The sequence below is a fragment of the Schistocerca americana genome, chromosome 6 (genome assembly GCF_021461395.2).
Source record: "Schistocerca americana isolate TAMUIC-IGC-003095 chromosome 6, iqSchAmer2.1, whole genome shotgun sequence".
NCBI classification, from domain to species: domain Eukaryota; kingdom Metazoa; phylum Arthropoda; class Insecta; order Orthoptera; family Acrididae; genus Schistocerca; species Schistocerca americana.
The window spans coordinates 11675761-11699745 of NC_060124.1; the positions used below are offsets into that span (position 1 = coordinate 11675761).

Sequence of the window (23985 nt, forward strand, 5' to 3'; positions counted from 1 at the left end):
GTTGATGGTGCAGATCTATTACGATGTTCTACAGCCGTACGCCGAACACGATTGTCTTGCCTCTCGGTAATCCCATGTGGCCGTCAGGAGCCCGGTTATCTTGCGACCGTGCGTTTTCGTGAACCGCTACCAGCAGTCACGTACAGTGGCTACATTCCTAACAAGTCTTTCTGTTGTATCGCATAAGGAACACCCAGTTTCTCGTAGCTCTCGTTCAAACTCAGCGAGGTATTGATAACGGCGTCTTTGTCACCTTTAGGGCATTTGTGACTAAAGTCAACTCACCACGTCACATCTCACAGGTAACTAACGTTTACGACCGTTACAGCATATATGTAAAGCAAGCCTCTCTTATGCGACTGGGGCGAAATTTGAATAGGCATCATCTTTCAAATGTAGAATCATGCGTACTAACCTTCGTTCATTCCGCACAACTCCTTCTTGGTTTTTAGATTTTTTCCCGTCAGTATAGCTTCCAAGCAATATTAACCGGCCGAACACGGTTGTAAGCGGACGCACAGTTCCAGTCAGAGAGTGTATTGCGGTTAGCTCAACACCGCGTCTCAAGACAACATCCGGACTTATCTACAGACGCCGGGCAGGAAACACAACTGGACATTTTACAAAGCTACATTAGTCTTCGTTGACCGGATTCAGGACTGGAGCAGTGTTCAAAGACTGATCAAGTGCAACTGAACTTTGAAGTGGATAGACTACACTGCCTTGTGTCATCTTCACACTCAAGTCACGTAATGTATAGATACTCTTAATAAATTATTGTTAAGTGTTGCTAATCTGTGTTGGCGCGGTTTGAATGGCCTATTTGGCTGTGCGACGAGGTTGCATGGTTGCTGCGTGCAAGCCACCTCAATGAGAGCAACTACTTGAGGTTGCAGGGGTTCCGTTCCTGCCACGTTTACGTTGCGTGCCTAGAGTATTTGGTGAATACAACAATATTAATAAGGCATTCCCTTACACCAACTCACAAGAGCCTGTTTTTGAATTTCCGTCAAGTCGTATGCAATTCATCAAGAACGTAACTTTGTCATAGGTAAATATTATGCGCAATCGAATGTAGTCCAGTATTCGGTATGCTTGAGGATGCCTCTACTCACAAGTTACATGCAGATCCTCTTCAGTCCTGTTATGCATAGCATAGACGATTTTTGGAACGACAATAGATTTTGATAGACCTTCAAAAAGTTTATCACTGACGAACCACGCCCATGACGAAATTAAGCAAACAGTTTGTAGCAGTCTGTTCTGAAGTTTATTAATCACAAAAAGTTGAACGAAGCGATTCTAGGCATTATAGTTAGGTTACATCTTTATGAAAATCGTGAAAAAGTCTTCCAACGCAAACCACCAATTTCATTTACAATACTGTTTCCGTAACACTTTCAGTACCATTTTTTTTGTCGGAGAGAAAGGTATTCTTTTACCGAAGTGGGGGTTGTTCATAAGTACATACAGTGTTTCAGAAGACGACTTCATAATAACTGCAGGGCATAAAGAAAACAGAAAGACATCAGTTTTTAATTCACGTTACAGGTACTCACTACGGGCACGGTTTAAGCCACGGCAAACGTCGATACCTGAGTGCAGTTCACAGACAGGAATTATTCGCGACGACGCTACGCCAGCCCACTTTGCAAATCTGACCGCTGGGTTGCCTATCTGCAGGCGCGAACTAATTCGGTGCGGAAATATGGAGCGGATGATTTGTCTACATCTTCAACATACAGCTGCAAACTGTAATTATAAGAATTCTGCAAATCATTAGAAAGCTTCTCTTTACCAGCGGGTCGTTGATTCAAAACAATAACATACAGCAAATTCAAACTTGTTATTTGATAAGCTATGGCGGGACACATGCGCTCCAATGGCAATGAAAGTTTTAAATGCTCATTTTAAATAAATTACTCATTCAGTTTCTAAACTGCCATTTTTTGACAATAACAGTTGCCTTGTGACAGCTCAATAGCGTTTGTAAAAACCCGGAAGGTGAGTTATGCTGTTTAACTCTTACCCAGCAAGCGTATATTACGCTATCCAGCACATCGAAGTCGTACCTCCACTCATTTGTCTGGCCTCTTGGGCACTGGTCGCCTGGAGCGGCAATATGGCGGAACGATAATCCAGCCTCAGTCGGCCACGATCCTGCCACTACAGATTTCCCACCCGCGCTGGTCCGCGTTTCTCTTTCTCAGACGAGGCATACACAACATTATTCAAATGCGATTTCAAAATGCGCAGCTCGCTGCGTAATCTTTCTTTATACGCATAATGTTGGTGGCGGTGCTCCTGCCTACTTGCACTTGTAAGCTAGTAGTGCACGTTATGCTAATTTGAAGTTTGGTGCATTCTGCCTGCATGAGATTTTAACAGCAGTGAGGTCACCTAGCATCTGTCTGCCCGACTCTTAAAAAAGCCTTTTTCTCAGGAGCGGTTAGGGGTATCTAAGTTGAAATTTACGTCACATGCTGAGGTCTATCGTCCGTTGACAGTCTAACAATTGAAGCTTCTAAGTCAGTGCAATCAAAAGATACGCCGTTTATGTCACATACTTTAATACTTGCAAACTCATCCACCAAAATCTATAGGGTACTTCCAATTTTTTTAGAATCATGAAATTTAGCAAGAAGCAAGATTTCACAGTACAAGTAAAGGAGAAAATCATAAAACTATTAATTTGGGATTATAGCAGACTAAAAAAATACCTTTTGTCATTTGTTATGCGACTTCAAACTTGAAATTAAAACAATCAGTAGATCCGCACTTAGGCTGACTGGATCGCAATGATAAAAGTCGAAAATCTGTCAAGGAATGACTATTGCTCATATGTCGCGCTTCGAAATTTACCCATCTTCACATATCCAGGAGTGATTACCGCACGTAGATATGGCGTTTCAAGTCGTATTTAAAGCAAACTCTCGCAGACTAGTCTCGAACATTTTGGAATCCCTAGGACTGATATCTTGCCCGTATCAGTGTCGATAACAGGCAAAAACTGTCGAGATTCTCGATCCCCGGAATGGATGAATTATCTGTATACATAATTTTGTTCCGAACTCTTAGTAGTCCTACTCGCACCTGCCTAGTTTTTTACTGTATGTAAGTAGTTATTTCATAACGCACGGCGAATCATCAGGGATGTGTGATCGTGGTCTATGAAACATTTCTGTTCCTAACTGCCGCGCGGAGTGGCCGCGCGGTTAGAGGTGCCATGTCACGGATTGCGCTACTACTCCCGCCGGAGTTTCGAGACCTCCCTCGGACATGGGTGTGTGTGTGTTGTTCTTAGCATGAGTTTGATTAACTAGTGTGTAAGTCTAGGGACCGATGACCTCAGCAGTTTGGTTCTTAGGAATTCACACCCATTTGAACATTTCTTTTTTTTTTTTTTTTTGTTCCTTGCTTTTCATAGATCACGACCATACGTCAAAGAAGATTCACTACCAGCTAAAACATACAGTCATGAAAGCCTTCATTCAAAGCTTTTATTCTGTACTTCACACCAACTGCGCTATGATGAAGACTGAAGCTGAGATGACTGAGATAATTATTAATATTCCTACTAAATTAACCATTTTGATTGCTTGGTCAGTTCAAATGTCTACATCTACATTTAAGTGTCTGGCAGAGAGTTCATTCACCTTAACAATTCTCTATTATTCCTATCTCGTATAGCGCGCGGAAAGAACAGCTATATCTTTCCGTAAGAGCTCTGATTTCCCTTATTTTATCGTGGTGATCGTTCCGCCCTATGTAGGTCGGTTTCAACAAAATATTGTCGCATTCGGAAGAGAAAGTTGGTGACTGGAATTTCGTGAGAAGATTCCGTCGCAACCAAAAACGCCTTTCTTTTAATGACTTCCAGCCCAAATCCTGTATCATTTCTGTGAGACTCTCTCCCATATTTCGCGATAATACAAAACGTGCTGCCTTGCTTTGAACTTTTTCGATGTATCCCGTCAATCCTATCTGGCAAGGATCCCACACCGCGCAGCAGTATTCTAAAAGAGGACGGACAAGCGTGGTGTTGGCAGTCTCCTTAGTAGATCTGTTACAGCCGGCCGCGGTGGTCTAGCGGTTCTAGGCGCTCAGTCCGGAACCGCGAGACAGCCACGGTCGCAGGTTCGAATCCTGCCTCGGGCATGGATGTGTGTGATCTCCTTAGGTTAGTTAGCTTTAATTAGTTCTAAGTTCTAGGCGACTGATGACCTCAGAAGTTAAGTCGCATAGTGCTCAGAGCCATTTGAACCATTTTTTTTGATCTGTTACGGTTTCTAAGTGTCCTGCCAATAAAACGCAGCCTTTGGTTAGCTTTCCCCACAACATTTTCTGTGTGTTCCTTCCAATTTAAGTTGTTCGTAATTGTAATTCCTAGCTATTTAGTTGATTTACGGCCTTTAATTTGACTGTTTATCGTGTAACCAAAAATTAAGGGATTCCTCTTAGCACTCATGTGGATGACCTCACACTTTTCGTTATTTAGGGTCAATTGCCAATTTTCGCACCATACAGATATATTTTCTAAGTCGTTTTGTAATTGGATTTGATCTTCTGATGACTTTATTAGTGGATAAACTACGGCGTCATCTGCAAACAGCCTAAGATTGTCAGATTGTCTCCCAAATCGTTTATATAGATAAGAAATAGCAAAGGGCCTATAACGCTACCTTGGGGAACGCCAGAAATCCCTTCTGTTTTACTCGATGACTTTCCGTCAGTTACTACGAAGTGTGACCTCTCTGGCAGGAAAATACGAATCCAGTCACATAAATGAGACGATATTCCATAAGCACGCAATTTCACTATAAGCCATGATTACCATAATTTCCTTCACAATAAGGGAAATTTGAATTTTCTGAAAATATGTATGCAGCGATACTGCACTAGCTAACGTTCAAATCAATTTACGAACCACGTGAGATTCTCATTTATTACGCCACTCACTATACGTACAACTTTTTGATATATAAATATGAAGAATAAGCTCTCCATAACATAAACTGTCTTAGGGACGCACTGCCTGATCTCGTGGCGTACTTGAATAAATTAACGAGGTCAAATTTGATGAAGTTTTGCTATCATGTTGCCATTATGACCTTCTACCATGCGTTACAGTAAGTTAAGGGTGACATTGTTACACCTGTGTCTGTGTGTCTTAATGAGACCATAGCAATGACTTTCGCCGTTATTGACAGTGTTGCACGTGAAACTTGCTTCACTGTGGTCAGTGATCACCCGCTGGTATAATCGTAATGGCTTAAATAATTTTCTGCTGAGAAGATCTAACTCCACGTCTACTGAATTTTTATTCTATAAACTTTAAAATTTCAAGTTTCCCGTGTCAACACTTGCCACTTTTCTTCCTAAAAACCTTACGGACCGAGTGAGGTGACTGAGGCACTGGACCAGCTTTTAGGAAGATCGTGATTGAGATCACCGTCCCACCGTCCACATTTAGGTTTTCCTTAGTTTCTCCAAATCGATTAACAAATGAGACGAATATTAGGATGGTTCCTTAGACAGCGAAACTGTCTATTTTCTTCCTCTTTCCTATCGGAGCTCGTGTTAAATGCCTAACGTCTTCGTCATTGACGAGAAGCTAAACCAAATATTCCGTTCCTTTATTTTGAAAGCTTTACATAGTTCTGTAATGTTTTTATATAGACAAAATGTCCACCATTCATATATCTCAGAACAAAGCTAACTATGTGCGAAAACGAAGTACGTATTTGAACTGCGCATTACTGCAATTAAATTTCTACAGCAAATTATGGAGTATTGACTGTCAACGCTCCTGATTGTCTAAGAGTCGTTTTTTTGCACTTCACATAATATAAAACACAAATGTACAAAAGAGAATTTATAGTTGGGTATTTTATTTAATAAATCACCCACCAGATTATTCTCACCTGCGGCATCGAAAGTCATTGTCTGTTTCTCTTGCATTTCATTTTAAACTCAGATGCAACGAAGTGCAGATTTTAAAATGTTTAGCGTTTAAATGGCAAGCGAACGGCAAAACAAACCCTCGATGACTGACTGTTTAATTAAACGCAAGTTTAACCTGCGCTGCAGAGATTGCAGACACACAGAAATTCTATTTACATCTAAAAGTGTGTACTTTATATTTAACGAGCTGGAAGTGCACGATGGTCCGAAAACTAAGATACTGCTGAAAAGTAATTTTCCGATTCTGCGGAATGGATGTGTCATTTCCTTTCTTCAGTAAACAGTGAAAACAACGAAATATGTTTATTAAAACTTGTAGCTAAAACATATATTTACTTAAAATTTCAGAAGTTAGGAATGATAAAGAAATGAGAGTATATTTTCTGAACAGGATGTCGGAAGAGTAACAGACGGAAGTAAATATTCATCATTAGACATATTCAATAGCACTGTCTCCGAAACGTTTTGCTAGAAACATTCTGTTGGTTGGTTGGTTGGTTGTTTTCGGGGAAGGAGACCAGACAGCGAGGTCATCGGTCTCATCGGATTAGGGAAGGACGGGGATGGAAGTCGGCCGTGCCCTTTGAAAGGAACCATCCCGGCATTTACCTGGAGCGATTTAGGGAAATCACGGAAAACCTAAATCAGGATGGCCGGACGCGGAATTGAACCGTCGTCCTCCCGAATGCGAGTCCAGTGTCTAACCACTGCGCCACCTCGCTCGGTAAACATTCTGTAACCAAATATACATATTTAATTAACAAAATTCTGTCTACTTCACTTGCTTGATTGCTCTGTGGAATGTTCTATAGACGGTGAACCCGACCTCCAACGATCAACTTTCGAAGATTTTGTTGAGAAATGTTGTGAGTATTTTGTTATAACGGATCCGTTGTCTCGGGTGGCTCGTTACAGCGTAATTGCATATAGTTCGATTTCTTACCCTCATTTATTTTTGTGTCCCTGATGAACTGAAAATATCTCCACAACAGTCGGCGGTGAGAGCTGCATGTTTTGTTTGGAAACAAACTTATTCAGGCACTCACTGCACTTGCTGTTTAAAAACAGTAAAGCCCACTTCACCCTTCAGCCCCTATCTCGCATCCAGTAGAGCTGGGTTCTGTCTGGGAATTGGATTACCGTCAGTGTTTGCTGCACATTAACAGTGATAAACGGCAGTGTGGATAGACTTACGATGAACAGTTGGCCGGTATACATCTCTTTATGGATTCAAAGAATGCGGTGAAAGAAATGCTGAGATGTTCATACAACGACAGCAACAACATCTCAGTACTTTTGCATCTGAAGGTTGTTGTTGCGTTACCCAGTGTTTGTGTTGAAAAATTTGGTAATTGCTTGTTACATGTTCCGCCGGCCGAAGTGGCCGTGCGGTTAAAGGCGCTGCAGTCTGGAACCGCAAGACCGCTACGGTCGCAGGTTCGAATCCTGCCTCGGGCATGGATGTTTGTGATGTCCTTAGGTTAGTTAGGTTTAACTAGTTCTAAGTTCTAGGGGACTAATGACCTCAGCAGTTGAGTCCCATAGTGCTCAGAGCCATTTGAACCATTTTTTGTTACATGTTTTTTTACTGCCATGGAGAAATTTTTGCAGAAACAAAAGTTACTGGGGTAAAAGGCGATGAATCACAATTAAATAATTACTCTCTAACGACCCAACCTAAAAAATATTCCTGAACAAGCTCTTGAAATGAGTCGGCTTCACAATGTAGAAAGTGGTTCATGAGCCTTTTTACCGTCTATTCTATTCCCGAGAAAGGAAAGTGGGGAAGAATCTATGCTGACGGCTGAAGCGCTACATACCTCCTCTATAATGTATTCCACACATACTATGAAGAATACAGATTCGGAAACCTCGATGGTCAGACTACGCTGTGGGTATCTCTATCAGCAAGAAATTAACCCACCGTGCTGGGCCGATACAGACCGGCCGTACAGTTTAAGAGGAGGAAGTCTGAATCAGTCGCTCCTCTGAAGAGTTGCGTAGACTATTACATCATCTCTGGCATTAACAGTATTCCACCACATACGAAAAAGTGAACTTTCCTACACTCATACATCATTATTTTGTTCTTACCACTACCAAACTGGTCTTTTCTCCACGATGGCATTGATGGCAGGGAGGCCCCACCTGGGGAAGTTCGACCGTCGAGTTGCAAGTCTTTTCAGCTGACGCCACACTGGGGGATGATGAAAACAACACAATATCCAGTCCTCGAGCAGAGAAAAACTCTCACACGGACGGGAATCGATCCCGGGCCAGTTGCCGGACACTCAGACGCGCTGACCACTCACCTAGGGGCAGGCTTTCCCACAATAAGTCTGTGAATGTACCAGCTACTCGCTTTCCTTCAAATGAACATGCGACAAGAATTATTCTGCAAACAGAAGCAGGATTAATCCTAAATAATTCCGATGCAGCTCACTGAATAATAAGCAGGTGCATCTCTAGATTGCCGTAAGGAAGACATGAGCTGCCGGAGTCTGGCGCCCGGCTAAAATCTAAGCAACCAGGCTGGGTAAACACTGGCGTTGACTTCCCATAAAGCTGTGATCTAAAGGAAGAATGGAGAAATCAGTGGACATCCTTTCATGGTTATGAGAAGCGACGAAACAGATCCGATAGTCCAACCCTTCGGAGCGAATCAACCAAGAAAAATACGGAGCTCCCCCAACAGTGTCAAAGCTACACTACATTAAATGTGAAATGGCTGGTAATGACCAATGCGACTACGGAACGTCGGAACAAACACTGGACCACATCCTGCACGATTGCCCAAAAAGAAAATTCGTGGTCATCTGAAAAGACTCATAGACGCAACAGCTGCAGCAATCAGCTGTCTGGTGTCTTCTGATATTCAACTATAACAGCAAATGCCTATCTCAACCTCTTCTACCCACTGCTAGTTCTCCAATCTACATCTGGTTGTATTGTTTAATGTTACCTTATCTCATCTTGTATTAGTTTAATGTGTGTACCTATAACCTATAATTCTGTAACCCACATGCTAAATAAATAACCGGTTTGTTTGAGTCTCTGATACACCGTTTGTCAATAAACTGCAACTCCAAGGGCAGCAAGAACGCTTTACGGCCTTACGGCTTGCAGACCATTCAGTTTCGTCGTCCAGTTGCGTCCAGTTACTGAGTGACTAATCCTGTTACCTCGTAAATGTAGCCAAAGGCTTGTCATAACTTTCGTGGAATGTTCAGTGCTGCTGACCTATTTCAAGGCACCCATGGATGTGTGGGATCGAAACTGTGCCTTTGTAGAAATACGTTGTTTATTTTACTATGGGGCTATGTTCTGTTCATAACGGAAGTCTGGTTCATTGTTTTTCGCTGCTTGTAAGCACTGCTTCCTATAGGTTTGTGGATAAATCTTCACTGTCATTTACAGCAACTACCTACTTTTTCTGTTCCGTTTTTCTCTTCCTCCGATCATGCACAACTTTTGTATACGGGTGTACATCAAGTGTAAAATGTGTACGCAGTTTTTAGTCATTCTTGCTCCGATTTACAAATGCTAGGTGATAATGGCTATTCGTGTATTTCTGTGTACCGTTAAATGTTGTTAACTAGCAAAGTTTGGTACATTCAGACATCAAAATACACAGAGCACTGGCGAACTGGGCTACTTCCCTCCGTTCTCTCCGGTTACGATTTTTGCGCGACCTGTGATGTTTAGAGTGTTGGAAATTGCTAGCGTGCTTCAAACCCGAGAGAAACGCAAAGAATGAATATTCATTAAGTTGAAAACAAAGGGAAAGCCTGCTACAGCTAAACTTTCTTTTCCAGGAGGACACAAAAAAAAGCCGAGAACTTACTCTGCGTTCTGTCAGTCGGGCTTTCAGGAATGGCCGAAGCGGCAGCGAAGTTAATATTTAATTGAATATCTTTCAGCAGAGTAAGGATACCTCATATAATCGGTAATATCTCAAGAAAGAGTCTAAGGGGGTATATCAGGAAACTGATTTTTGAAGGGGATTCATAGATAGTTTAGTAGTTGAGTGAGAGTAACCTGTATGGAATTGAAAAGAATTGATGGTAACTTAAATCACGACTTTCACAGTATCTATTAATACAAAGCACTTTCAGATTGTTTCTGTAATAGCGCACTAGATGTTTGAAGGATAGAGTGAGTACTTTGACAATAAGGAAAACAGCCGACGTCTCTAAGTCAAAGTAAACAAGAATTTACAACACAACGGTGGCATATGTAAGTTCAAAAAGACAATATATAAAATATAGATAAGAACACGGCAGACTAGCTGTAGATAAAATATATTATAAAATACCGGGACAGACTCTATTGAAAGGGACCGGATTACTGAGGCTGGGTGACTACTAAAAATGATGGAGTGATCCTGCCACTCTTAAGCGCGCTAAAATCTCACACCCACTGTTCTGAGAAGGAGCAACAAAACTATAAGCAAGCACCACATTCGGCTCATTGTCATTCAAATTAAAGTGCGGATCCTGCGGGAGATTCGCACCTTTACTCAAGGCATTAAATAAAACACACTAAATAAAAACATACTGTATCATCACTCGTGTTCCGCATCTTTGACACTTCTGAATCTGCTCCGGAATCAATGGAGTAGAGAGGCCCTCTTCGCGGTAAACGAAGTCTTCAGCAGCGGTAAGTAATCAACTATAATGAGTTAGTGACTGTCGGATAAATAACCTTCGGGAGTGTGTTCGAAGTGTGTAAGTTCAAAAATGGTTCAAATGGCTCTGAGCACTATGGGACTTAACATCTGTGGTCATCAGTCCCCTAGAGCTTAGAGCTGCTCAAACCTAACTAACCTAAGGACATCACACACATCCATTCCCGAGGCAGGATTCGAACCTGCGACCGTAGCAGTCGCGCGGTTCCAGACTGAGCGCCTAGAGAAGTGTGTAAGCATACAGCATATAACTCTTACGCTCATAGATAATGCAAGTGGCGTTCTTTGGAACGTTGAGATCTTCCAGATCGTCTTCAGACATCGAGCAGGAAGATATGTTTTGAAAGCTCAGAGATACAGATTTTCAAGCATGGCGATAAGAAACACGTAACTGCATTAGTGCAATATCTATCAAAGTTTTTAGAGACGTTAATCATACAATGGATATTAAATGATTAAATCTTCATTCAGTTCGGAACGGATATCCATCATCAACATCAGTACGCAGTGTGACCCACATCTCCACGAGCACACTCTTGTATCCGTTGTGACAAGGAAGTATACAGCCTTAGACCGTCAGCTTGAGGAATTTCCTGCCGTACCCGAAACACATATTGTGGCAGTTCGTGAATAATGCTCGTAAGAGGCTGGTATAAATTTGCACATCTTCCCATCGCTTACCATACGTGCTCTCCCTTGGTGACGAATCAAGTGGCTGGCCAGGCCAGCCAAGAATTCGGACGCTCCTCAGAGGTTTGTGGTGTGAACTGTAGTGTGGGTTCTTGCGTTATCCTGATGGAATATCCCGTTTGATTACCTGGCCGTGCAGAGTACGGCAACAGGGCTTACCATTCTTGTCACATACCAGCGAGAATTTAACCTGCCTTCAACAGTTACAAAATCAGTCCTTATTATCATACACAGTAGCTCCCCACACCACCATTCCAGGAGTTGGAGAGTGGTTGCCTCACCAAGTCATCAACAGACACGATGGCATCGATCAGAGGTGACAGACAGACGCGAGACTCACAGAATGCCACTCATTGCCCATTTGACTCTGGCTCTAAACTATGCAAGTCTGCGTTGTCCGCGGTATATTAGAGCCGTGGTGGCTCTAATCTTGGCGGTATGGCATTTCTCTGGCAGCACTATGTACTCAGGTTGCCGATATCGACTCGATCGTGTGTCGTGAGCTAAGGTCTTTGGTCGAGCTGTGCGTGTTGTTTGTATGGCGAGGCCTGGAGAGCAGCTGACTGGAAGTCACGTGGTTGGCAAGTTGTGGTTCCTAGACGACTACACGGTCTGACGCGAGTATCGAGAAGCCGCGTAAAGGTAAATCGGTCGGGGGAAAACCTGGCCCGCTGGCTTAAGGATTGGTAGCGGCAGGCGGCGCGAAGAGCTACGGACGTCGCGTGCGACCTGACCGGCAGGTTAACAGCTTACTCTTCAAGCTTAAAGTTTACGGCACCTCGACGACTACCTACAACACCCTGGCTGGAATCCTGAAAGTCACGGCTTCTTCGCACCTGATTGGAATTAAGTGTTGTTTGTTTATTTCGAGTACTTGATATTGGAAGCCCATGTCTGTGTTATATGGAATTGGACCTGTTATATTAACGCGCCTAATTTTGAGGTATGTTCATTTTAACCTGTATCGGTACCCACTTTTGCCATTACTTCATGTCTGGAAATTTGTGGTACGGTTTTATGCGACCAAATTGCTGAGGTTATTGGTGCCTGAACCTATACACTACTTAATCTGACTTAAACTAACTTACATTATACTGAGTGCACTATCCGAAAATTACCTCGAGCAATTAAACAGAGAACTGACTCGTGGAGATAACATCTTGGACCTACTGATAACAAACAGACCCGAACTTTTCGACTCTGTAAGTGCAGAACAGGGAATCAGTGATCATAAGGCCGTTGCAGCATCCCTGAATATGGAAGTTAATAGAAATATAAAAAAAGGGAGGCAGGTTTATTTGTTTAGCAAGAGTAATAGAAGGCAGATTTCAGACTACCTAACAGATCAAAACGAAAGTTTCTGTTCCTACACTGACAATGTTGAGTGTTTATGGAAAAAGTTCAAGGCAATCGTAAAATGCGTTTTACACAGGTACGTGCCGAGTAAAACTGAGGGACGGGAAAAACCCACCGTGGTTCAACAGCAAAGTTAGGAAATTACTGCGAAAGCAAAGAGAGCTTCACTCCAAATTTAAACGCAGCCAAAACCTCTCAGACAAACAGAAGCTAAACGATGTCAAAGTTAACGTAAGGAGGGCTATGCGTGAAGCGTTCAGTGAATTCGAAAGTAAAATTCTATACACCGACTTGACAGAAAATCCTAGGAAGTTCTGGTCTTACGTTAAATCAGTAAGTGGCTCGAAACAGCATATCCAGACACTCCGGGATGATGATGGCATTGAAACAGAGGATGACACGCGTAAAGCTGAAATACTAAACACGTTTTTCCAAAGCTGTTTCACAGAGGAAGACCGCACTGCAGTTCCTTCTCTAAATCCTCGCACAAACAAAAAAATGGATGACATCGAAATAAGTGTCCAAGGAATAGAAAAGCAACTGGAATCACTCAACAGAGGAAAGTCCACTGGACCTGACGGGATACCAATTCGATTCTACACAGAGTACGCGAAAGAACTTGCCCCCCTTCTAACAGCCGTGTACCGCAAGTCTCTATAGGAACGGAGGGTTCCAAATGATTGGAAAAGAGCACAGGTAGTCCCAGTCTTCAAGAAGGGTCGTCGAGCAGATGCGCAAAACTATAGACCTATATCTCTGACGTCGATCTGTTGTAGAATTTTAGAACATGTTTTTTGCTCGCGTATCATGTCGTTTTTGGAAACCCAGAATCTACTCTGTAGCAATCAACATGGATTCCAGAAACAGCGATCGTGTGAGACCCAACTCGCTTTATTTGTTCATGAGACCCAGAAAATATTAGATACAGGCTCCCAGGTATATGCTATTTTCCTTGACTTCCGGAAGGCGTTCGATACAGTTCCGCACTGTCGCCTGATAAACAAAATAAGAGCCTACGGAATATCAGACCAGCTGTGTGGCTGGACTGAAGAGTTTTTAGCAAACAGAACACAGCATGTTGTTATCAATGGAGAGACGTCTACAGACGTTAAAGTAACCTCTGGCGTGCCACAGGGGAGTGTTATGGGACCATTGCTTTTCACAATATATATAAATGACCTAGTAGATAGTGTCGGGAGTTCCATGCGGCTTTTGGCGGATGATGCTGTAGTATACAGAGAAGTTGCAGCATTAGAAAATTGTAGCGAAATGCAGGAAGATCTGCAGCGGATAGGCACTTGGTGCAGGGAGTGGCAACTGACCCTTAACATAGACAAATGTAATGTATTTCGAATACATAGAAAGAAGGATCCTTTATTGTATGATTATATGATAGCGGAATAAACACTGGTAGCAGTTACTTCTGTAAAATATCTGGGAGTATGCGTGGGGAACTATTTGAAGTGGAATGATCATATAAAATTAATTGTTGGTAAGGTGGGTACCAGTTTGAGATTCATTGGGAGAGTCCTTAGAAAATGTAGTCCATCAACAAAGGAGATGGCTTACAAAACACTCGTTCGACCTATACTTAAGTATTGCTCATCGGTGTGCGATCCGTACCAGATCGGGTTGACGGAGGAGATAGAGAAGATCCAAAGAAGAGCGGCGCGTTTCGTCACAGGGTTATTTGGTAAGCGTGATAGCGTTACGGAGATGTTTAGCAAACTCAAGTAGCAGATTCTGCAAGAGAGGCGCTCTGCATCGCGGTGTAGCTTGCTGTCCAGGTTTCGAAAGGGTGCGTTTCTGGATGAGGTATCGAATATATTGCTTCCCCCTACTTATACCTCCCGAGGAGATCACGAATGTAAAATTAGAGAGATTCGAGCGCGCACGGAGGCTTTCCGACAGTCGTTCTTCCCGCGAACCATACGCGACTGGAACAGAAAAGGGAGGTAATGACAGTGGCACGTAAGGTGCCCTCCGCCACACACCGTTGGTTGGCTTGCGGAGTATAAATGTAGATGTAGATGTAGACGCTATGGACATATCTATGCCCGAGGGAGGACTCGAACCTCCGGCGGAGGGAGCCGCACGGACCGTGACAAGGCCTCCTAGACCTCGCGGCTACCCCGCGCGGCAGTTCATATTTTGTTTACTCCTTTGCGAGTTTCACGTGAAGCCTTATTTGCGCAGATTACTGTTCCCTCTGATAAGTGTTGGCAGTGTATCTTCGACGGCAAACGACGAGTTCATTTGCCCTGTTCCTGAGCAGAGGCGTGTTTGCTTTTAGGCACGGCTGCAGTTCCATCGTAGCACGGCGTCTTGGTTGACCGGCAGTCTGCCGCTCCTATCAGTCGCATCATGGTGGTTTACGTCAGGTAAAGTTGATCGTTTGATGACTGCCACGGCGGAGTGTCACCGTTTATGCGGAAACCAATAGTTGGATCTACACTCCTGGAAATTGAAATAAGAACACCGTGAATTCATTGTCCCAGGAAGGGGAAACTTTATTGACACATTCCTGGCGTCAGATACATCACATGATCACACTGACAGAACCACAGGCACATAGACACAGGCAACAGAGCATGCACAATGTCGGCACTAGTACAGTGTATATCCACCTTTCGCAGCAATGCAGGCAGCTATTCTCCCATGGAGACGATCGTAGAGATGCTGGATGTAGTCCTGTGGAACGGCTTGCCATGCCATTTCCACCTGGGGCCTCAGTTGGACCAGCGTTCGTGCTGGACGTGCAGACCGCGTGAGACGACGCTTCATCCAGTCCCAAACATGCTCAATGGGGGACAGATCCGGAGATCTTGCTGGCCAGGGTAGTTGACTTACACCTTCTAGAGCACGTTGGGTGGCACGGGATACACGCGGACGTGCATTGTCCTGTTGGAACAGCAAGTTCCCTTGCCGGTCTAGGAATGGTAGAACGATGGGTTCGATGACGGTTTGGATGTACCGTGCACTATTCAGTGTCCCCTCGACGATCACCAGTGGTGTACGGCCAGTGTAGGAGATCGCTCCCCACACCATGATGCCGGGTGTTGGCCCTGTGTGCCTCGGTCGTATGCAGTCCTGATTGTGGCGCTCACCTGCACGGCGCCAAACACGCATACGACCATCATTGGCACCAAGGCAGAAGCGACTCTCATCGCTGAAGACGACACGTCTCCATTCGTCCCTCCATTCACGCCTGTCGCGACACCACTGGAGGCGGGCTGCACGATGTTGGGGCGTGAGCGGAACACGGCCTAACGGTGTGCGGGACCGTAGCCCAGCTTCATGGAGACGGTTGCGAATGGTCCTCGCCGATACCCCAGGAGCAACAGTGTCCCTAATTTGCTGGGAAGTGGCGGTGCGGTCCCCTACGGCACTGCGTAGGATCCTACGGTCTTGGCGTGCATCCGTGCGTCGCTGCGGTCCGGTCCCAGGTCGACGGGCACGTGCACCTTCCGCCGACCACTGGCGACAACATCGATGTACTGTGGAGACCTCACGCCCCACGTGTTGAGCAATTCGGCGGTACGTCCACCCGGCCTCCCGCATGCCCACTATACGCCCTCGCTCAAAGTCCGTCAACTGCACATACGGTTCACGTCCACGCTGTCGCGGCATGCTACCAGTGTTAAAGACTGCGATGGAGCTCCGTATGCCACGGCAAACTGGCTGACACTGACGGCGGCGGTGCTCAAATGCTGCGCAGCTAGCGCCATTCGACGGCCAAAACCGCGGTTCCTGGTGTGTCCGCTGTGCCGTGCGTGTGATCATTGCTTGTACAGCCCTCTCGCAGTGTCCGGAGCAAGTATGGTGGGTCTGACACACCGGTGTCAATGTGTTCTTTTTTCCATTTCCAGGAGTGTATTTGGTGATTTTAAAGAGCTCGGGAGGTTAAAGCGTGTTTGCCGAGCCTGAAGTTCTTCCTCATTCATTGTACCTCTGTAATTATTCGTTTAAACCTAGCATTCTCATTGCTACTTCTCAGCGTGTTAAGTTTATGATATGTTATTTATCTATATGAACTGCCGAACCTTACCTTGATTCACAGTCATTAGCTACTACACTTGTTAAATTTGGCTGCTCATTCCTTGTTGGCTGTGATAGCCATTTGCTGTAGCTCTGAGCTTACTTTGAATTTTGGCCAATTGCATATTTATTAATCGTTATTATCAACGTTTCTGCTGGGTTGCACCAGTTGGAAGTACATTTTAATTTCCATGTACTCCCAACTTACCTTGAATTTTGGGCAACTATATATTTATTAAATGTCATTTTCAATCTTTGGTTGGCGTGAACCGTTTGGGATTAATAATTAAATTTTGTACTTCCCAGTTTGTCTGTTTTGAGGGATTGTGTATTTTATTGTTTAAGGCCTTTTTTTAAATTAAAGGCTCATACACTGCTAAGCGCCATTCCCTCAGCTACAATAAGTGGCGTGACTTGTGATCGTTCCTGTGTTTGGATGAGAGTTATCTAATTGTGTAACGGTTGCCTAAGCTTGGAGATTGTTAGTATATTTAATAGCACTCATTGTAATTCATTTGGATCATAAAATTGTTTGTTGAACCTGCTTGCAGCCACGTCCTGTTGGTGTGACTTTTCTTGTTTTTGGGAACTGTGTACTTCCGATTTTCATGCCCTGCTGTTAGTGGTACAATTGTGAAAGTTGGTTTTTAATTAATTGAGCCTATTTAAGTTTTGCTGAGAATTCTGGTTCTTTTAATAAGTCTTTAAATTTTAATGATAATGTTGCTGTTAAATAATAAAGTGTATTGTATGAAACAACAAATGACGAAATATGTTGGTCCGCCTTCCATGTGTTTTCCTTAAAGCTATCCCAACCATAGTTGTGAGGTATCAGTATTGTCAACGGTAAATAACCCGTGGTAACTCGAGATCTCAGTCTAGTCTCCAGTAAACTGTTAGCATCATCGTGATACTATGCTCGTAGCATTTGCCCAATTTCAGCTGTTGTTAAATGTTTGCTTGCCAGAGACAGTCAAGCAATCTTACGATCTCCTCATGGTCTACTCTTTCTGGAAGGACCTGCCCCCACTCCTGTCTCCACACCGTTACTCCGAGAGCATCTCGTCACCTCTTACTCTGCAGTCAGTGTTATGCAGCTAGCTGTCTGGTGAGATTTATCATATGATGCTCCCGTGTCACTCACGTCAATGACTGGACCTTTCTCATCGTCCGGAAGAAGGCGATAAGCTGCACGTGCACTTTCTCCTGGATATCGGATAACGAATTCCACCACAAAAGTTTCGGTAACGTTAGACACACCCAATTTCCATCATATAGTCACTCCATTCTTCATCTCTAAGAACATCTATTTCTGTAATGAAAATAAACTCGCGTAATTATGAAACCCGAATCAACATGCACGGAAATACGGGAGTGTCAGTTTAGTAGTGTTGCGTCATGATGTAACACTATACATTAGCGTCGGTATAAATGAGATGCAAAGAAGTTGGGGGATATTTCTCGTAGGAAATGCGCAGTAAGCCAGCGCCAGAGTGCACTAGAGTTAAGAAGGAACGGGTGTATATTAAACACCAAATTACCATAATTATTAATAACAGTATCTTGGCTGAATTAGAACGGAATGTACCATGGGCAAAACGGAAGGCCTCTTCATGGATTTGCCTTTGGCTTAATTTTCCAAGCGTAAATTATAAACAGTTACGTGTATAATTAGTAGCTATAGGAGGCTGGATGCAGCCGAAGTTCTACAATGCTCTAAATAGTAACAGTGTATTGGTGCAGGCAGTCAGCTCCCTAGTACAGCTTTAGCCCCGTAGTCGAATTGCATTTATCGTGTAACAGAAGTTTCCCTTAACTGTGATATGCATTGTTAGAAAACGTATTTTGGCATCCGTTCAACCTACTACAATCTACACGAGACATCATTAGACCAAACACCTATAACCGCATAAAACTGATTTAAAATACGGTGATCTCTATGCCCTGCCATCCATTAAGGTAATTTGGCTGTAAAAATCTTAAATGTTGACGAATCAAGACTTGGATGACAAAAGTCTTGGGATACTTCCAAATATGGTGTCGGACCTCCTTCAGTCCGGTGTGTTGCAGCAACTCGACGTGGAATGGACTCAGTAGGTCGTTGGAAGTTCCCTCCAGAAATGTTGAGCGACGCTGCCTCTGTCGCCGTCCACAGTCACGAAAATGTTGCCGATGTGATTCCTGTCGGGCGATCTGGGCGGCCAAATCATTTGCTCGAACTATCTGGAATGTTCTTCAAACCAATCGCGAACAATTGCGTCCTGGTGACATGACATTGTGGTTTTGAACATGAAGTCCATGAATGACTGCAAATAGCCGGCCGGGGTGGCCGGGCGGTTCTAGGCACTACAGTCTGGAACCGCGCGGCCGCTACGGTCGCAGGTTCGAATCCTGCCTCGGTCGTGGATGTGTGTGATGTCCTTAGGTTAGTCAGGTTTAAGTAGTTCTAAGTTCCAGGGGACTGATGACCTCAGAAGTTAAATCCCATAGTGCTCAGAGCCGTTTGAACCATTTTGAACCAATGCCTGCAAATAGTTTCCAGGTAGCCGAACATAGCCATTTCCAGTCAACGACCGGTTCAGTTGGACCAGAGGACTGAGTCTATTCTATGTAAACACAGACTACACGATTATGGAACCACCACTAGCCTGCACAGTCCCTTGTTGACCACTTGGGTCTACGGCTTCGTGAAATCTGCGCGACGCTCGAACCCTACAGTCAACTCTTACCAAATCAAATCGGGATTCATCTGACCAGTACATGGTTTTTCAGTATCTAGGGTCCAACCGGTATGCTCAGGAGCCAGGTGTGGCACTGCAGATGATGTCGTGATGTTAGCAAAGTAACTCGCGTCGCTCGTCTGCCGCCATAGCCCATTAACGCCAAATTACGCCGAACTGTCATAACGGATTTGTTCGTCGTAGTTCTCACACTGATATCTGCGGCTATTTCACGCAGTACTGCTTGTCTGTTGGCGATGAAAACTCTACGCAAACGCCGCTGTTCTCGGTTGTTAAGTGAAGACCATCGGCCATTGCGTTGCCGTTATGAGATTAATGCCTGAAATTTGATATTCTTGGCTCGCTCTTGACATTTTGGATCTCGGAACACTGAGTTCCCTAACGATTTCGGAAATGGAATGTCCCATGCGTCTAGCTGCAACTATTATTCGGCTTCCAACGTCTGTTAATCCCCACATCGAAAACCTTTTCAAACGAATAATCTGAGTACAAATGACAGCTCCGCCAATGCACTGCCCTTTTATACTTTTTGTACGCGATGCTACCGCCATCTGTGTAAGTGCATATCGCTAGCTCATGACTTGTCACCTTAGTGTAAAGATCATACATGCTCAATTCGCCGCAGAAATTATACCGTGCAACACATAGTTACGGTTGGTTGGTTTTTGGGATTGAAGGGACCAGACTTCATGGGCCATCGGTCCCTTTTCCACGAACTTTAAACACCCACGAAGAGTAAAATCAAACAACGGAGATGACAAGGGACGAAACAGGACAAGAAAGACACAGACAGAGACCAGACAAAAGGAATTAAAATCACACAGAGTGTGACAGTGGTAGGCCGACCACGAAAACGAAAAGGAAAAGCCAACCACCAAGTGACACACTAAGAAACACAATCTAAAACCGTAGGCCAAAGGCCGGACTCAACACAAAAAAGGACAAACACTTAGATCAAGGGATAAGAAAACCCTGCACGAATAAAACTCAAAACTAAGTCTGCCGTTGCAATGTCATCCGATAAAAGTGTAGGAAGCATATCAGGCAGCGGAAACGTCTCCCTGGGCGATGTTGAAAGCGGGCAGTCCAAGAAAATGTGGACCACCATCAAAGCGAAACCACAACGACAGAGAGGTGGGTCCTAGCAGCGCAATAAAAACCCGTGCGTCATCCAGGTTTTGCCACGACCAGCAATTTCCCGAGAGTCATAAATGAGATATTATTTGGCCAAAAGCTAAACGTCTGCTTCAAACAATGTGTGTAACTCATGTAGTGTACTTGTAAGTTGGCGTGTTGTACCTTCATCCCTTTTTAGTCACTTAATTATTAAGTATCGCTCCGATAAAGGCATTAAAACAGCGAAATGGAACAGCATACACACCTGACAAAGAAAACATTTGGACATTTTCATCGATGAATTTCCAGTCGGTTAACCGCGTCCTTTCTTTCTTGATTTAGCTCTGTGTCTGTCGTAATCTGCATTCAGATTTTTCTATCATGCCGTCTTTAAGATATTCTCCAGTCTTTTATAAAATTTATAATAAGGCGTTGTTTATGTAAAATGATTAATATCCGCTTTTATCAGTAGCATTTCACAACTTGCCGATGGTGTGTCAATACTTCTACTGTAAAAATTCGCTAGATGCGAAAGGTGCTACACTTGGAGTCACTGAAAATGTGCAATAGGATTCTTCCTACGCCCTTTAGAAACCTGGGTTAGTTTCTACGCGTTGAACTTTCATGAATGAGCAAGACGAATTTTCTGTGATAATTACAATACTAAAACTCGAATCAAGTTCTCCGAATTCGGAAATAGTAGCTTCAGCTCGAGAGTTAAAACATTACTTCCTGTAATGGTGAAAACTGTTTATAGACGACACGAAAAGACTAGTGAAGACATACTTAGCGCTAATATACAGGGTGTTCTAAAATGATCTTTACAACTTTGATCACGTTTATTCCAGAAACATGGATAAGTAGATACGTGCGGTTTGCGGCATAATGTTCACACACACCTAAACTTTTAGTAGCTGTGAGACCTGAGTTTCTCCTGGCGTATACAACTTTCAAATAACTTCCGGGAATTCAGCCAGGTAACACTTTCAGCGACCGCCGAAATATCGGCGGTCGCTGAAAGTGTTACCTGGCTGAATTCCCGGAAGTTATTTGAAAATTTTTAGTAGCTGTTCAACAGACTTAAAATTGTATCCCGTCTGTAGCACGCTGGATTTCTAAACAATATTCCAGTGTTTCCAATCAGAGAGAAGGATACAGAAGAGACTGTTAATGGCGATTTTCCAATAAAACTCTCCGTAAATTCTGCATAAAACACACTATATTCAGTTCTCTACAACAAGAAGAGTCATACCAATAACTGATGTTGCACATGAACAGGAGTCAGTAAAAAGGGTAGAATGCTCCAAAAAAATTTTTTTTTTTTTGGGGGGGGGGGGGGGTGCATATTAATGACAATCTGATCTGGAAGAACCATAGTACTGAGTTTCTCAAACTATTCATTTGAGCTAGTTTTATTCTTCGTATAGCTGCTACTTTTGGAAACAAACAAATTAATCTCCTTCTCAGTAATGTCTTATGGAATAATTATCTGGGGTAACTGACTACTTGGAAAAAAGTGTTGATTCCAGAATGAGAGTTTCACTCTACAGCGGAGTGTGCGCTGATATGAAACTTCCTGGGAGATTAAAACTGTGTGCCGGGCGGAGGCTCGAACTCAACACATTTCCCTTTCGCGAGCAACTGCTCTACCGCCTGAGCTCCCCACCACGACTGACGACTCTTACTCACAGTTTCACTTCGGCCAGTAACTGATATCCCACATTCCAAACTTCACAGACGCTCTCGTTCAATCCCGCGTCCGGCCATCCTGATTTAGGTTTCCCGTGATTTCCCAAAATCGCTCCAGGCGAATGCCGGGATGGTTGAAAGGGCACGGCCGATCTCCTTTCCCGTCCATCCCTAAACCGATGAGGCCGATGACCTCGCAGTCTGGTCTCTTCCCCCAAAACAACCCAACCCAACAGACGCTCTCCTGCAACACTTGCAGTTTTAATCTGCCAGGAAGTTTCGTATCACCACACTCTCCGCTGCAGAGTGAAAATCTCATTCTGAAGACTCTCCCAGGCTGCGGATAAGACATGTCTTCGCAATGTCCTTTCTTCCAGGATGGAACTTTTGTAAGTTCACAAGGTAGGAGATGAAGTACAGCTGTGAGGACACTCTGTTGAGTCGTGCTTGGGTAGCTCAGTCGGTAGAGCATCTGCACGCAAAGGTACGGGGTTCTAGTCTTGGTTTGGTATACAGTATTAATCTGTCAGAAAGTTTCAAAGTATTGATGGCTCAAAAATGAGCATTAAGAATAATATGTGGTGTTCGCCCGCGGTCGTCATGTAAGTATCTATTTTAGGAGTTACGCATTTAACTGCAATACTATGAAACATATATACACTAATGAAATTCGTCATCAACAATCAATCACAATTTTGAAAACAGTCATGTCCATACCTAGAGGAAAAATGTCCTTTATTACCCATTGTTAAAGCTGTCAGTGGCTCAGAAAGGAGTTCAATATATATCAACAAAATCATGATGTAGCGCGTTTTTTTTTCAAAATTTAGGAGAGTCAGTTTACAGAGAACCATTCAATTGTTCTTTAAAAAAGAAGAGAAGAAAAGGAAACACCTTTAACGATCTCTTCAGTGGCTTTCTTTCTAGTCGGAGGAACTGAAATGTTCCTTGGATATTCTGCTTGCTACAAATGGCGCACATGTTGGAACCTGTGAAACGGCTACTAAACGTTTAGAATATGTATGGACATTATGCCACAGACTGCACCGTTCTACATATCCCCTTTTCTGAAATAAACGTGATCAAAATGGTAAAGGTTAAGTTGGAACACCCTGTATATACTTGTAAAGCTCAATTTCCCCATTCGAACTGCTAGCGAAATGATGAAATAGGACGAGGACAGCCAAACACCTCGTCGGAGTGGTGCTAATATAGACGGACGATGGGTGGAATTTGACGAAGCAGGCGAGGGAAATCACCTGACACATTATTTAAGGAACCATTCCGGCATTTGGATGCAGTATTTTAGGGATTTGCAATAAACGCTGCTCAGGGTGATGGGACAAGAAACTTCCTGGCAGATTATAACTGTGCGCCGGACCGAGACTCGACCCCGGGACCTTTCGCGAAAGGCAAAGGTCACGAGTTCGGACCTCGGTCCGGCACACAGTTTTAATCTGCCAAGAAATTTCAAATCAGCGCACACTCCGCTGCAGAGCGAAAATCTCTTTCTGGATTATTGATGGGACAAGGTTTGAACACCATTCCTCTTGGGGACGAATCTGATATGCTTTAATACATTTAAAAAGTTCCTCGTACAGAACAATAACATAAAAGAAACAGCTGTAATAAATGAATTCGAACTCGGACAAATACAGATGGGATTTTAGTATGATTGTGAAGCGACGTGCTCAAATTCTTATA

At 43.7% G+C, this 23985-nt stretch overlaps 1 protein-coding gene across 1 annotated transcript in view; it reads right to left on the reverse strand.

The window, feature by feature from the left end:
- The window catches only part of LOC124619674 (radial spoke head 1 homolog), a 139073-nt gene that overhangs the window by 114355 nt on the left and 733 nt on the right, over positions 1-23985 (reverse strand). The gene's annotated exons all lie outside the window — the stretch shown is intronic.